The sequence below is a fragment of the Somniosus microcephalus genome, chromosome 15, assembly GCF_052327205.1.
Source record: "Somniosus microcephalus isolate GS21.2 chromosome 15, FLI_Smic_1.0, whole genome shotgun sequence".
Lineage (NCBI taxonomy): Eukaryota > Metazoa > Chordata > Chondrichthyes > Squaliformes > Somniosidae > Somniosus > Somniosus microcephalus.
Window position 1 is genome coordinate 40,676,402 of NC_141001.1, and position 15,795 is coordinate 40,692,196.

At 49.0% G+C, this 15,795-nt stretch overlaps 1 pseudogene; it reads right to left on the reverse strand.

The window, feature by feature from the left end:
- Positions 1-522: 522 nt before the first annotated feature.
- Positions 523-1,546, reverse strand: LOC147106642 (uncharacterized; annotated as a pseudogene).
- Between the last annotated feature and the right edge of the window lie 14,249 nt (positions 1,547-15,795).

Below are 15,795 nucleotides of genomic sequence, written 5' to 3' on the forward strand. Positions count from 1 at the left end.
TTGCTCGAACTTGTGCATGAAGATGTTGCCGTATTGGGGTGCGAATTTGGTCCCCATGGCTGTTCCGTCTGTTTGGGTAAAGAACTGGTTGTCGAAGGTGAAGACATTGTGGTCAAGGATGAAGCGGATAAGTTGTAGGATGGTGTCTGGAGATTGGCTGTTGTTGGTGTTGAGTACTGAGGCTGTCGCAGCGATGCCGTCGTCATGGGGGATACTGGTGTAGAGTGCCGAGACATCCATTGTGGCGAGGAGTGTTCCTGGTTCAACTGGTCCGTGGGTGCCGAGTTTCTGTAAGAAGTCTGTAGTGTCGCGACAGAAGCTGGGGGTTCCCTGTGCGATGGGTTTCAGGATGCCCTCGACGTATCCAGAGAGGTTCTCACACAGGGTTCCGTTGCCTGATACGATAAGACGTCCGGGTGTTGGCTTTGTGTATCTTTGGGAGGCAGTAGAAGTCTCCCACGCGGGGAGTACATGGGATGAGAGCGCGTAGGATGCTTTGAAGGTCTGGATCGAAGGTCTTGATCAGTCTGTTGAGTTGGCGGGTGTGTTCTTTGGTCGGATCTGCGGGTAACTGTCTGTAGTGTTCCTGGTTGTCCAGTTGTCGGTATGCTTCTTTGCAATAGTCCATTCTGTTCGGTATGACGATGGCTCCTCCTTTGTCTACTGGTTTGATGACAATGTTGCGGTTGGTCTTGAGAGCGTGGATGGCGTTGCGTTGTGCTCGGGTGATATTCTGGACTGTCTTGTGAGTGCAGCTGATGAATCTGGCATTGATGCATCTCCTGACAGCTTGAGTATACATGTCAAGCTTAGGGCAGCGACCCTCCGGAGGGGTCCAATTTGACTCTTTCTTCTTTGGTTGCTGCACTGCGGATCCTTCTGTCTGCTGTTCCGGATCATTGATTGTCTCATTGGGTTCGCTGCTGACATCTTGGGATTTGTGGAAGAATTCCCGGAGCCTCATTCTCCTGATGAATTCCTCTGTGTCTGCCGCGAGACCGATGGGGTCCATTTTGGTGGTGGGGCAGAAATTGAGCCCTCGGCTGAGAACTTCAATTTCGTCTGGTTGAAGGGTGTGGTCAGACAAGTTGATGGTGGACTTCCCTGTGGTTTCAACCGTGGTACCGGGGGAGGCTTGGTTGCTGCTGGTGGTGATGCCGAGTTTCTCAAGCTTCCTGTTCTTGTTGTGCATGTAAGCAGCATAGTTCTGTTGCCTTGTCTGTTTGGCGGTGCCTCGTAGCTGGTCTGCTGTGTCCTGAGCACAGGCTGAGAACATGGACTCTATCTTGGTTTCGAGGTTGCGGCGTCTGCTGTAGAGCCGGTGTACGAGATGGTTGAGGAGAGTGCGAGAGGTACGACGGCAGAGTCTCTCAGCGTAGTCTGTGTTGTAGGTCGACTTGAGTGGGTTCGTGATCTGTAGTCCTTTCGGGATCTTGTCTGCTTTCTTGCATCTCTGTAGAAACTTGATGTCTGTGTCGATATGCGCGATCTTCTTGGAGATCCTCTCCACTTTGAGCCGGCAGTTTGAGGTGTTGATAGTAGCCATGATGTGGAGATGCCGGTGTTGGACTGGGGTGGACAAATGTGAGAAGTCACACAACACCAGGTTATAGTCCAACAGCTTTATTTGAAATCACAAGCTTTCAGAGCGCTGCTCTTTCATCAGGTGAAGTGAAGAGATGCATATAGGCACAGCATATATAGTCAAAGAACACTGCCAGATGATTACAGGTAATCTTTCTAACTGCCCTTTATCACACCTCGGCAGAGAGATAATCACAGCAATCAAAGGTGTGGATGGTGTCTGAACAGGTCAGTCAGGAAAACATTACATCAAAGAACAATGAGGTGGGGTCACAATGGGTCAAATGTTGCAGATGCTGGGGTCTGTAGGAAAAACAAAAAACAAACAAAAACAAAAAAATTTTTTTTGCTGGAAATCACAGCAGGTCCGGTCGCATCTGTGTAGAGAGAACAAGCCGATGACGACTCGAGTCTGGATGACTCTACGTCAGGTGGGGTTACATGTAGCGTGACAATGACCCAAGATCCCGGTTGAGGCCGTCCTCATGAGTGCGGAACTTGGCTATCAGTTTCTGCTCGACGATTTTGCATTGTCGTGTGTCTCGAAGGCCACCTTGGAGAATGCTTACCCGAAGATCCTCGTAAGAATGGGATATGACGCTCGACTCGTCGATCGACAGTTCCGACGGGCCACAGCAAAAAATTGCATAGACCTCCTCAGAAGACAAACTCGGGACACAACCAACAGAGTACCCTTCGTCGTCCAGTACTTCCCTGGAGCGGAGAAACTACGCCATGTTCTTTGCAGCCTTCAACATGTCATCGATGACTATGAACACCTCGCTAAGGCCATCCCCACACCACCACTACTCGCCTTCAAACAGCCGCCTAACCTCAAACAGACCATCGTTTGCAGCAAATTACCCAGCTTTCAGGAGAACAGCGACCACGACACCACACAACCCTGCCATAGCAACCTCTGCAAGACATGCCAGATCATCAACACAGATACCATCATCACACGTGAGGACACCACCCACCAGGTACATGGTACATACTCATGTGACTCGGCCAATGTTGTCTACCTCATACGTTGCAGGAAAGGATGCCCCGGAGCATGGTACATCGGCGAGACCATGCAGACACTGCGACAACGGATGAACGGACACCGCACAACAATTGCCAGGCAGGAGTGTTCCCTCCCAGTCGGGGAACACTTCAGCAGTCAAGGACATTCAGCCTCCGATCTTCGGGTAAGCATTCTCCAAGGCGGCCTTCAAGACACACGACAACGCAAAATTGTCGAGCAGAAACTGATAGCCAAGTTCCGCACTCATGAGGACGGCCTCAATCGGGATCTTGGGTTCATGTCACGCTACATGTAACCCCACCTGATGTAGAGTCATCCAGACTCGAGTCGTCGTCGGCTTGTTCTCTCTACACAGATGCGGCCGGACCTGCTGTGATTTCCAGCAAAAAAAAAAATTTTTGTGTTTTTTTTGTTTGTTTTTTGCTTTTCCTACAGACCCCAGCATCTGCAACATTTGACCCCTTGTGACCCCACCTCATTGTTCTTTGATGTAATGTTTTCCTGACTGACCTGTTTGGACAGCATCCACACCTTTGATTGCTGTGATTATCTCTCTGCCGAGGTGTGATAAAGGGCAGTTAGAAAGATTACCTGTAATCATCTGGCAGTGTTCTCTGACTATATATGCTGTGCCTATATGCATCTCTTCACTTCACCTGATGAAGGAGCAGTGCTCCGAAAGCTTGTGATTTCAAATAAAGCTGTTGGACTATAACCTGGTGTTGTGTGACTTCTCACAGAGACAGAGGTTACACATCACCAGTCACCCTGACTCCTAACACAGAGACAGAGATTACACATCACCAGTCACACCGACTCCTAACACAGAGACAGAGGTTACACATCACCAGTCACACTGACTCCTAACACAGAGACAGAGGTTGCACATCACCAGTCACACCGACTCCTAACACAGAGACAGAGGTTACACATCACCAGTCACACTGACTCCTAACACAGAGACAGAGGTTGCACATCACCAGTCACACCGACTCCTAACACAGAGACAGAGGTTGCACATCACCAGTCACACCGACTCCTAACACAGAGACAGAGGTTACACATCACCAGTCACACTGACTCCTAACACAGAGACAGAGGTTACACATCACCAGTCACTCCGACTCCTAACACAGAGACAGAGGTTACACATCACCAGTCACACCGACTCCTAACACAGAGACAGAGGTTACACATCACCAGTCACTCCGACTCCTAACACAGAGACAGAGGTTACACATCACCAGTCACACTGACTCCTAACACAGAGACAGAGGTTACACATCACCAGTCACACCGACTCCTAACACAGAGACAGAGGTTACACATCACCAGTCACACTGACTCCTAACACAGAGACAGAGGTTGCACATCACCAGTCACACCGACTCCTAACACAGAGACAGAGGTTACACATCACCAGTCACACTGACTCCTAACACAGAGACAGAGGTTACACATCACCAGTCACACTGACTCCTAACACAGAGACAGAGGTTACGCATCACCCGTCACCCTGACTCCTAACACAGAGACAGAGGTTGCACATCACCAGTCACACCGACTCCTAACACAGAGACAGAGGTTACACATCACCAGTCACACTGACTCCTAACACGGAGACAGAGGTTACACATCACCAGTCACACCGACTCCTAACACAGAGACAGAGGTTACACATCACCAGTCACACCGACTCCTAACACGGAGACAGAGGTTACACATCACCAGTCACACTGACTCCTAACACAGAGACAGAGGTTGCACATCACCAGTCACACCGACTCCTAACACAGAGACAGAGGTTACACATCACCAGTCACACTGACTCCTAACACAGAGACAGAGGTTGCATATCACCCGTCACCCTGACTCCTAACACAGAGACAGAGGTTGCACATCACCAGTCACACTGACTCCTAACACAGAGGCAGAGGTTACACATCACCAGTCACACCGACTCCTAACACAGAGGCAGAGGTTACACATCACCAGTCACACCGACTCCTAACACAGAGACAGAGGTTGCACATCACCAGTCACACTGACTCCTAACACAGAGACAGAGGTTACGCATCACCCGTCACCCTGACTCCTAACACAGAGGCAGAGGTTACACATCACCAGTCACACTGACTCCTAACACAGAGACAGAGGTTACACATCACCAGTCACACTGACTCCTAACACAGAGACAGAGGTTGCACATCACCAGTCACACTGACTCCTAACACAGAGACAGAGGTTACACATCACCAGTCACACCGACTCCTAACACAGAGACAGAGGTTACACATCACCAGTCACACCGACTCCTAACACAGAGGCAGAGGTTACACATCACCAGTCACACCGACTCCTAACACAGAGACAGAGGTTGCACATCACCAGTCACACTGACTCCTAACACAGAGACAGAGGTTACACATCACCAGTCACACCGACTCCTAACACAGAGACAGAGGTTACACATCACCAGTCACACCGACTGCTAACACAGAGACAGAGGTTACACATCACCAGTCACACCGACTGCTAACACAGAGACAGAGGTTACACATCACCAGTCACACTGACTCCTAACACAGAGACAGAGGTTGCACATCACCAGTCACACTGACTCCTAACACAGAGACAGAGGTTACACATCACCAGTCACACCGACTCCTAACACAGAGACAGAGGTTACACATCACCAGTCACCCTGACTCCTAACACAGAGACAGAGGTTACACATCACCAGTCACCCTGACTCCTAACACAGAGACAGAGGTTACACATCACCAGTCACCCCGACTCCTAACACAGAGACAGAGGTTACACATCACCAGTCACCCTGACTCCTAACACAGAGACAGAGGTTACACATCACCAGTCACCCTGACTCCTAACACAGAGACAGAGGTTACACATCACCAGTCACACCGACTCCTAACACAGAGACAGAGGTTACACATCACCAGTCACTCCAACTCCTAACACAGAGACAGAGGTTACACATCACCAGTCACCCTGACTCCTAACACAGAGACAGAGGTTACACATCACCAGTCACTCCAACTCCTAACACAGAGACAGAGGTTACACATCACCAGTCACCCTGACTCCTAACACAGAGACAGAGGTTACACATCACCAGTCACACCGACTCCTAACACAGAGACAGAGGTTACACATCACCAGTCACCCTGACTCCTAACACGGAGACAGAGGTTACACATCACCAGTCACCCTGACTCCTAACACGGAGACAGAGGTTACACATCACCAGTCACCCTGACTCCTAACACGGAGACAGAGGTTACACATCACCAGTCACTCCGACTCCTAACACAGAGACAGAGGTTACACATCACCAGTCACACCGACTCCTATAACAGAGACAGAGGTTGCACATCACTTTGCAAGTGCCATGAAATGATCATTTACGAGCTCAAGTAAACATGGATGAGAAGAAAAATTGTTTTCACTAAAACACACTTCTTTTCTTTGGGCATAAGTAGAATAGCTGTCATCAAATGCAAGAGGCTTCACTACACTGGATGTACGATAGTACATTTTGATGCAATATATGTTGTCACGTGCTTGTACCCAAATTTTAAAAAAACAAGTTTGCCCAAAAATAATTCGCCGTGAAGACCATGCCCCTTTAAGAGCCACAGGTAAACCTGTGACTTCAGGCAAAAGGGTAAAAACAGCCTGGCCAATGTCGACAGGTTACCACAGATAACGTTAGAGCTACACTTGTTTGGCTCCATCGGTTTGCGTAAAATTCTCTCAAACTGTTGGTGAGTCCCTCAATACTGTATAAAGATAAGGAACAGTGGGAATTGCAGCTGGTTCCAGTCCCACTGCCGGTCTGCTGCCTCTTACCCAACAGGCTAGTTACAATCATTTAATATGAATGAAAGTTAGTGAGAAGATGGGCTGCTTCCCTCACCTCTGTATGGCGGTGCTGTAGTGTTTCTGAACTCCTCGCTTCCTGCCCGGATAGCCCCTGCCATCAGCCCTCAGCACACAGAGCAGCACACACACCGTCTTCAGCCCAGTCATCGCCGCACCGAGTGAGGGAGAGCGCGGTGGGCGCCCGCTAAAACTCCAGCCAGTGGTCCGCCGAGTGCCGACACTCAGCGCAGCTTCCCCCGGGCAGCAGCGCTCGATCCTCCCTGCACTCCACGGGAGGCTGCGCTGGATTGAGACCCAGGGAGGGGGAGAGGCGGGTTGGTGTGAGGGTCGGACTGGAAGGGGAGGGGAGGAGTGCCTGAACCCAGCCTTCAGACAACGACAGTGAAGAGGGTGGGCGGAGGTCCCTGCCCGTACACTGAGGGGGGGGTCCCTGCCCTTACACTGGCGGGGGTCTCTGCCCTTACACTGGCGGGGGGGTCTCTGCCCTTACACTGTGGGGGAGGGTCCCTACCCTTACACTGAGGGGGGGTCTCTGCCCTTACACTGAGGGGGGTCTCTACCCTTACACTGGGGGGGGTCCCTACCCTTACACTGTGGGGGGTCTCTGCCCTTACACTGTGGGGGGTCCCTACCCTTACACTGTGGGGGGGTCTCTGCCCTTACACTGAGGGGGGTCTCTACCCTTACACTGGGGGGGGGTCTCTACCCTTACACTGGGGGGGGGTCCCTACCCTTACACTGTGGGGGGTCTCTGCCCTTACACTGGGGGGGGGTCTCTACCCTTACACTGGGGGGGGGTCTCTACCCTTACACTGGGGGGGGGTCCCTACCCTTACACTGAGGGGGGTCTCTACCCTTACACTGGGGGGGGGTCCCTACCCTTACACTGGGGGGGGGTCCCTACCCTTACACTGTGGGGGGTCTCTGCCCTTACACTGTGGGGGGGGTCCCTACCCTTACACTGTGGGGGGTCTCTGCCCTTACACTGTGGGGGGGGTCCCTACCCTTACACTGTGGGGGGTCTCTACCCTTACACTGTGGGGGGGGTCCCTACCCTTACACTGTGGGGGGTCTCTGCCCTTACACTGTGGGGGGGGTCCCTACCCTTACACTGAGGGGGGTCCCTACCCTTACACTGTGGGGGGTCTCTGCCCTTACACTGTGGGGGGTCTCTGCCCTTACACTGTGGGGGGGTCCCTACCCTTACACTGAGGGGGGGGTCCCTACCCTTACACTGTGGGGGGTCTCTGCCCTTACACTGTGGGGGGGGTCCCTACCCTTACACTGTGGGGGGTCTCTGCCCTTACACTGTGGGGGGTCTCTGCCCTTACACTGTGGGGGGTCCCTACCCTTACACTGTGGGGGGTCTCTGCCCTTACACTGAGGGGGGTCTCTACCCTTACACTGTGGGGGGTCTCTGCCCTTACACTGTGGGGGGGGGGGTTGTTCACTGGGGGTGTTGGGGGTGGGGGGAGGTGGGGGGATTTCCTGTCCTCACACTGGGGGTGTTGGGGGGTCGGGGGTAGAGGTCCCTGCCCTCACACTGGCTGGAGGGGGAATCCCTGCACTCTCACTGGGGGGGTGGGGGGAATTCCTGCCATTACACTGGATGGAGAGGCCCCTGCCCTCACATTGGGTGTGAGGGATGGGGGGGAAGGTAAATCTCTGTCCTCACACTTGCGAAGGAGGGGAGGAAGGAGGCCACTGCCCTCACACAGTGGTGGCAGGAGAACTCTGCTCTCTCACTTAACATCACAGCTGCAGTGCCCTGATAGTGAGTGTTCACTGCTCTTAGATTAGAGGGTCTCTGCCTTTACATTGGGATGTCTCTCTCTCTCCTCAAATGGGAGATCTCTGTCCTCCACAGTGGGTGTCAGTGCCTTCACACAGGGATTCTGCCATCATGCTGGGAGGCCTTTACACCACTGTTATAGTGAGGGAATACTGCTGTTAGAGTGGGCCTGGTCTGTTCCAAAGCACTGGGCGTCCCTGCCCTCGTACAGGGTAAGGGATCTCTGCAGCAGATAGGGAGGGCCCCTGTCCTCAAATTGCAAAGTGGGGGGCGGGGGGTGGCGTCTCTGCCCTTATAATGGAAGGGGAAGTCCTTTCACTGCAAAGGGTGAGCCTTTCACTATGGGAGGCAGGGCATTGTCCTCAGAGTAGGCGGGTCTCTATCTTTACACGGGGGTCTCTGCTTTCACTCTGCGGGTCTTTGCTCTCACACAATCCTAGTGCACACATTGGTAGTCTTTATTTTCACACTCGATGGTCACTGCCTTCATACTGGGGGGGTTTGAGTAGGGAGGGGGATCTCTGCCCTCATACCGAAGGTATATGTCCTCTCACTTGGGGTATGGGGGTTTCTGTTCTCACGCTGGGTATGAGTGACTGCTGTGACACTGGGGTCTCTCCCGTCATACAGGGTGGGGGATCTCTGCCCTCACACTTGGGGTTATGGCCCTTAGACTGGAAGGAAAGTCTCTGCTTTCAGACTGAGGGACCTGAGTCAGAGTCTCTGCAGTCAGACTAAGGTTTCTTTCCCTCACATAGGGGGAGTTACTGTCCTCATATTGGTGGTCCCTATTTTCTTACTTGGGATCACTGTCCAGAATGGGGGTCTCTGACCTCAAATGGGGTGCGCTGCCCTCATGGCTTCACACTACAAGGTCACTACTTTCAGATTATGGGGTCTCTCCCCCCAACTGGGGGCAGTCTCTGCAATAAAACTCGGGTAGTCTCGTCTCGCACTGGGAGGAAGCTCTGTGCCCCAGATCCTGGAAATTTCCGTCCTCAATTGGGAAGACTACATTCACACTGGGCAGAAGGGTCTACAATTACACTGGGGATCTCTGCCCACACACTGTGGTGGGTAGGTATCTATCCTCAAACGTGGTTTCTACCCTCAGAATGAAGGGTCTTTACCCCCCAGCTTAAGAGGTGATGTTTTTCTTTCATACATAGGGTCTGTGTCTCAGGTTACAGGGGCTGGTTCAGTTTGGGAAGTCTCTGCCCATACACTAGAGGGTTGAGGAATACAAGAAACCTGCGCTCAATACTTAGTGAAAGTAATCCAGTCAGATCTTCATCCCTGATCCATGACCCTGATCTTTGCCCTTGATCTCAACATGATCTCAGTCCCTCATCACTACCCCTCATTGCAGCCCTTAATCCCAGCCTGATCTCAGCCGATACCTGCCCCCAATACCTGATCCCGTACCTTCTTTGCTGGCCATTCCCAGCCCGTGAACCCCAGCCCCAGGTTACTGCCCAATCCCAGTCTCAGATCCCCACCCTGATCCCAGCCCTTCATGCTTGCCTCTGGCCCCGAACACCTGCTTTGTATTTGCACTGATATTTTCAGTAAAATTAACAGGAGAAATTTAACCCTCACAATTTGTTCGTGTCTCTTGTAAGTCTAAGCAGCAGCTATCGTCTCTTACCTTTAATGGCTCCACCAATAGTCTTTCTTCTTCCGTTGACATTCTCACCCACCTATCTCTCATCTCAAATGGAACTTCCATAGTTTCCCTGTAGTTAAAACAGCTCCCAAGAAACTTACTTTCAAAAACACTTCTTTTCTCTTGAACAATTCTTAACCTTATATTCTGCCCAAGACTGATTCCAGACCAATGGAAATTCTCCCAGTATCTGGACAAGAGACACAAAACAACCTGTCATTAGGTCAACAATACCCTCTCACTTCAGCCTCCAACTGCAATATTCCTGTGAAATGGTGACTTCCCAAGTGACAATCACTCGATTTGATGGCTAAGCTAGATATTGTTTTCCATGAAGCACGGGATAGCAGGCTCCCCTCGATGGGACAGAAGGGCACCCTCCTCAAAAGCAGCTAGTTCAACAAAGGTGGGAGCAGATTGCAGATAAAGTCAATGCTGCTTGTACTTTCCAGTGGACCTGGATACAGGTCAGGAAAAAGATGGCTGACCTGCAGAAAATTGAAAGGTTACAGTACAACTTCCAACACTAAGTTCCATGCCCACGTGCCTACTTTAAAATGTACTTTCAACATCTCTAACTCAGTTTGTGCTGATCCATCCTAAGTATTCATACAAGCTTAACCTGTATAGTCCTGGCAAGAGAGGAACAGCTCCAGCAATTTCCTGGCATGTGCAGCACAAGCAAGAATTGCGTAAAATAACAGACTCTCCCCCTCCCCCAAACTATCTCTATTGCTAATTACCGCTGGTAAAATTTCTAGGCTTTGTTAACATATTAAACAGCCATCAGCTTTTGAGTTCCTTCATTTCTGGGCTGATGTGTTGAAACAAACCAAGGGAATCAATCCAACAACAACTTGTATTTATATAGCGCCTTTAATGTAGTAACACACCCCAAGGCGCTTCACAGGAGTATTATAAGACAAAAAATAGTCACATAAGGAGAAATTAGGGTAGGTGACCAAAAGCTTGTTCAAAGAGGTAGGTTTTAAGGAGCGTCTTAAAGGAGGAAAGAGAGGTAGTGAGGTGGAGAGGCTTAGAGAGGGAATTCCAGAGCTTAGGGCCTAGGCAACAGAAGACACACCAACCAATGGTTGAGCGATTATAATCAGGGATGCTCAAGAGGGCAGAATTAGAGGAGCACAGATATCACAGGGGGTTGTAGGGCTGAAGGAGATTATAGAGATAGGGAGGGGCGAGGCCATGGAGGGATTTGAAAACAAGAATGAGAATTTTGAAATTGAGGCGTTGCTTAACCAGGAGCCAATGTAGGTCAGCGAGTACAGGGGTGATGGGTGAACGGGACTTAGTGCAAGTTAGGACACAGGCAGCCGAGTTTTGGATGACCTCAAGTTTACGTTGGGTAGAATGTGGGAGGCCAGCCAGGAGTGCGTTGGAATAGTCAAGTCTAGAGGTAACAAAAGCATGGATGAGGGTTTCAGCAACGGATGAGCTGAGGCAAGGGTGGAGGCGGGTGATGTTATGGAGGTGGAAATAGGTGGCCTTAGGTATGCTGTGAGTATGTGGTCGGAAGCTCATTTCAGGGTGAAATATGACACCAAGGTTGCAAACAGTGCGGATCAGCCTCAGACAGATGTTAGGGAGAGGGATGGAGTCGGTGGCTAGGGAACGGAGTTTGTGATGGGGACCGAAAACAATGGCTTCGGTCTTCCCAATATTTAATTGGAGAAAATTTCTGCTCATCCAGAACTGGATGTCGGACAAGCAATCCAGGATACACATCTCCCACAGTCTGACTGTACAGCCAGTTATGTGGATTGGTTACCCTTACCTCAGAAAGAATGGGCTCTACTAAGAGATACCACAAACTGAAACTTTCACCAACTTCTTTCAGATTGCACAGCCTCAGTATTATAACTTTCATTCCTCTCAAAATGCAATGGTTATTGTATCTTGATCTCTTCAACTGAGGCATTGAAAATCTTGTTTTTGTTCAGGTCTGGCCCTGAAATTGCAGTGTCTTCAACAGCTTACTCTCAAAGTATACCGTTGTATTCTCTTTAAATGCCCCAGAAGTTCCGATTTGCACATGCGCAATCCGGAACTTGCGATCTGTCAAGGACAGATCATCCAAACCGACTGAAAAATTCGTATTGCTGGCGCAGAGTTGGGCTATTTGCCCAACAACTGTCCAGCAATTTCCCACGCAACTCTTACGGCTGGTAAAAGCAGGCATAGGGTCTGCTTTCATCAGCATAAGGGTATATATAAGGCTTAAATAAAACATTTAAAGATCCAAAATTATGCACAAACACTTTAAATGAGTTTACGCAAATATTGGCCCGGGTTAAGATGTTTAAAATTATTTATTAAAAAGTTAATTTTTTATTGAGGTTGGTGCAATGAAGGGACTTATGAATAATATTGCAATTCAGTATATTTATAATCATTAGAATTCTGTAAATTGTATAATTATTTGGGGAATTCCATTGCATATTATTAGGGGATTCCCTTCGTAAATGATTGAAATGGAATCCTCCTTTGTCATTGGAGGATTGGGCCCATGTGATCCCAGGGATGCTTCCGAACTGCCTGACTCCCTGGGATCCGTGGGCCTTTACGCTGTGGTCCACTTGGAGGCCCGAGACCGCAAGTCTTCGCAGCCTGAACACCTGGAGGTAAATTGATAAATGTTTCACGGGTCGGAGACGTACTCTGGAGGTACGCCTCCAACCGCAATTTCTAGCCCATAGTGTCTTCTTGTTTCTTGCATGACTAACCATCAACTTCCACTTCCTACCTCTGACAGCTCTATCCATAATCCTTGTTCATCTATTGGCTTATTTTCCCTCAAAACCTCTCTGTTAAGCACAAGTCTGTACAAGACTTGAATACTGCTCCCATTATTGAGCTCTTCACATCTGAACAAGATTCAAGAAAAAGCTAGTTGTGTGTTAAGTAATGCTTCTCTTCTAGCTTCCAGCTCACTTTCTTCATCTCAATCTTTCTTGTCTCTCTCTTATATGTATATAATACTGCTTTGGTCACTGCTTTTCTGAACTCTCTTGTCTGGTTCCTTCTAAGCACCAAATGCAACATCCAGCAAATTTTTCTTCCTGCATCCTAACTGTATTGAAATTATTAAGACTCATTGAATAGTCTCCTATGCTGTCTCATTCTTTCTAAGAACCTCAAAACTGGAACTCCTTGCCTCCCTCAATCTTTTCTCTACAATCTTCAGGCTTTTTAAACCTAAGCCTACCATTACCCAATCATTACTTCCTGATTTATCTTATCATCCCTCCTACTCTTTTCAACCCTGGTAATGTTCTGTATGATCTGCCTTGAGGTTTTACCTACAACAACAATAACTTGTATTTATATAGCACCTTTAACATAGTAAAACATCCCAAGGTGCTTCACAGGAATATTAAAAGACAAAAAAAATCTAAGTCAAAGAATAAAAGTAAAACTTAATATACAATAAATTTTCTAAACTTTCTCCCGCTGGGAGAATGCGGCTGGATAGTCCCCTTCCGCACTCACCGTTGGGAGCGTCTTGGAAGCAAACATCCTCCCACACTCTTGTATTTATTCACAGTACCACTCCCGGTTACAGATCGCAGTCTTCTTAGGGAATAACAAACACACCAGGACACAGCTGCCGTACTTATAACTTTCTGAAGGTTGGTGGTGGAGGATGTGCTTTCCTCTTCTGTTAGCCCAACTCAAGATTACAATGGAGTGGAGCTCAGGCTTCTGCAGATCATCTCGGTGCAGAACTCAGTACCTCCCTCCTCTCCCATTTCTCTCCAATCATTGTGAACTAATCTGCTGATCTGGGTGATTGACATGCCAGCTCTATTGTTGCTCTACAGTCCTATTGTTCTTGCCCCCTTGTGGCAGAAACCAACCTCCCGTGGTCATTGTGGTGGGGAGGGGGAGAAGGATGGTTCATGGAGTCAGAAGGGTTTTCAATACCTCTCACAAATCTGTGAGTTAGATAGACTCGGTCCAATCCCTTTCTCTACAAGGTAATTTTGCGCTTGAAAGTGGGGATATTATCTAGTCTTTCAGTGTTGGGGCTTGGATTACAACCGAGCCATAAGATCTGAAACGTTAAGCTACCTTCCTCTCTCCACAGATGCTGCCTGACCTGCTGAGTGTATCCAGCATTTCCCTTTCTTATTTCAGATTCGCAGCATTTGCTTTTTGTGTGCACGGACCTTTGGGTGAGGACAGCATCAGGCTCGACACTGATGTCCCCATGATGGAGTTGCCTGCTGGTGATCAATGCCTAGCCTCACGGATGAATAACAGGTGCTTGGGTGACAATGGAAGTTACTCCAGCAACAAGGCCATAGCTTCAGCAGAGGAGGGGGAATATTTGGTAAGAAAAGTAAAAAAAAATTTTTAAAGGAAGAAATCATAATGAGGCAGCAGCAGGTGAGATTTCAACTAGTGATTCATTCATGCGAAAGGTCTTTCAAACTTGCTTGTTCCCACATTGTACATAAGTACAGGCTTCAAACATCATGCAAAGACAATGGTTAAACCCTCCTCGGTACAATCACTCAGGGTTATAGTTTATGATTATTACAGTAAAACAGCTGAAAGAAGCGCAGATGTGAACCAGGCCTGTATTAAATATTTTTGTGTATGTAGCCCAGTGGGTTAATTTGGGAAGGGAAATCCACCAGGGTTCCTTTTCCGGATCACTATCCATGGCTCCTGCTGGTAAATCAGTGGTGTGGACATTGAGTAAGACAAGATCAGGCTCATCTGATAATGCCCCCACAAATAGCCTGGAAACACACACTGTCTTGCACAAAAATGAAAGATGGCCACTTAGGCAGGATGCTGGAAGGCAGCCGGAGTCGATGGAACCCCCATCCTCATCAAGTGTCAGTGACTTCGAGTGAGGATAGGAAGAAAGGAGTGGGGGAGAGGAAATATACTAAATTATATTGTATATGGCTTCATAACAAGTAACAAAGCTTTGAAACAAATTTTGTTTGCTCTCTCCCTCTGTTCTTTGGTCTCCCAGCAATGGTCACAAATGACTCAGTTCCATGCCACTTTTCAGCCAACCACTCAAACAGCGGGTATGTGACATGGAGCTACCTTTCACCTCCTATTCTCCCTGTGGGCCACCATCTCTTTTTTGCCCTGCACCTCTGCAGGTGGCACAGTTGGGATGGAGAACACAGCGGGGGAGGGGGTTAATCATGGGTACAATCTTATTGTGCAGAAATTAAAACAACATGAAATGCTGTAATAAACATGAATGACAGTGCCACACACACGGACTCCATTTCTATAAGGAGCGAGTCAGCTTTTGAAATATTCTGTGGATCAGGGTTCTGATTACATCAGATATCAGAAAATACCTTAATGGGAACTTAATGGACCTGGAATTCCACCTTATGTGCGGCTAAAGTATACATTTACCCTAGCCAGACACTGCTAGTTACTGACTAATGATGCCTTGCAACTGACCCATTTGTATCAAGATGTGAAAAAGCTCTTTGTACTGAATCAGGAGCACAGAACTAAGCTTCTTTGACACCTCTCTACCAACAGCCCTCCCAAAAAGGGGCCTCATCACCTCAAACCCCTTCTTAATTACTCACAACAAATTACAATGCATTTTAACACTTCAAAGACTGTTCGGGCCGATTTTTCAGATATAGCACACATCGTGCAGGGTGCTGGGTGGAGCAATCACACCGCATACCCAATGAGAGGCCTGAGCCAAGCTAGAAGTCATCGCTTAAAGAAGGAGAAGAGGCAATCCCGGGGCAGGAGAGGGAACGATAGGACGTGGCATCAACATTCATGCTCCTCCTGACCCCC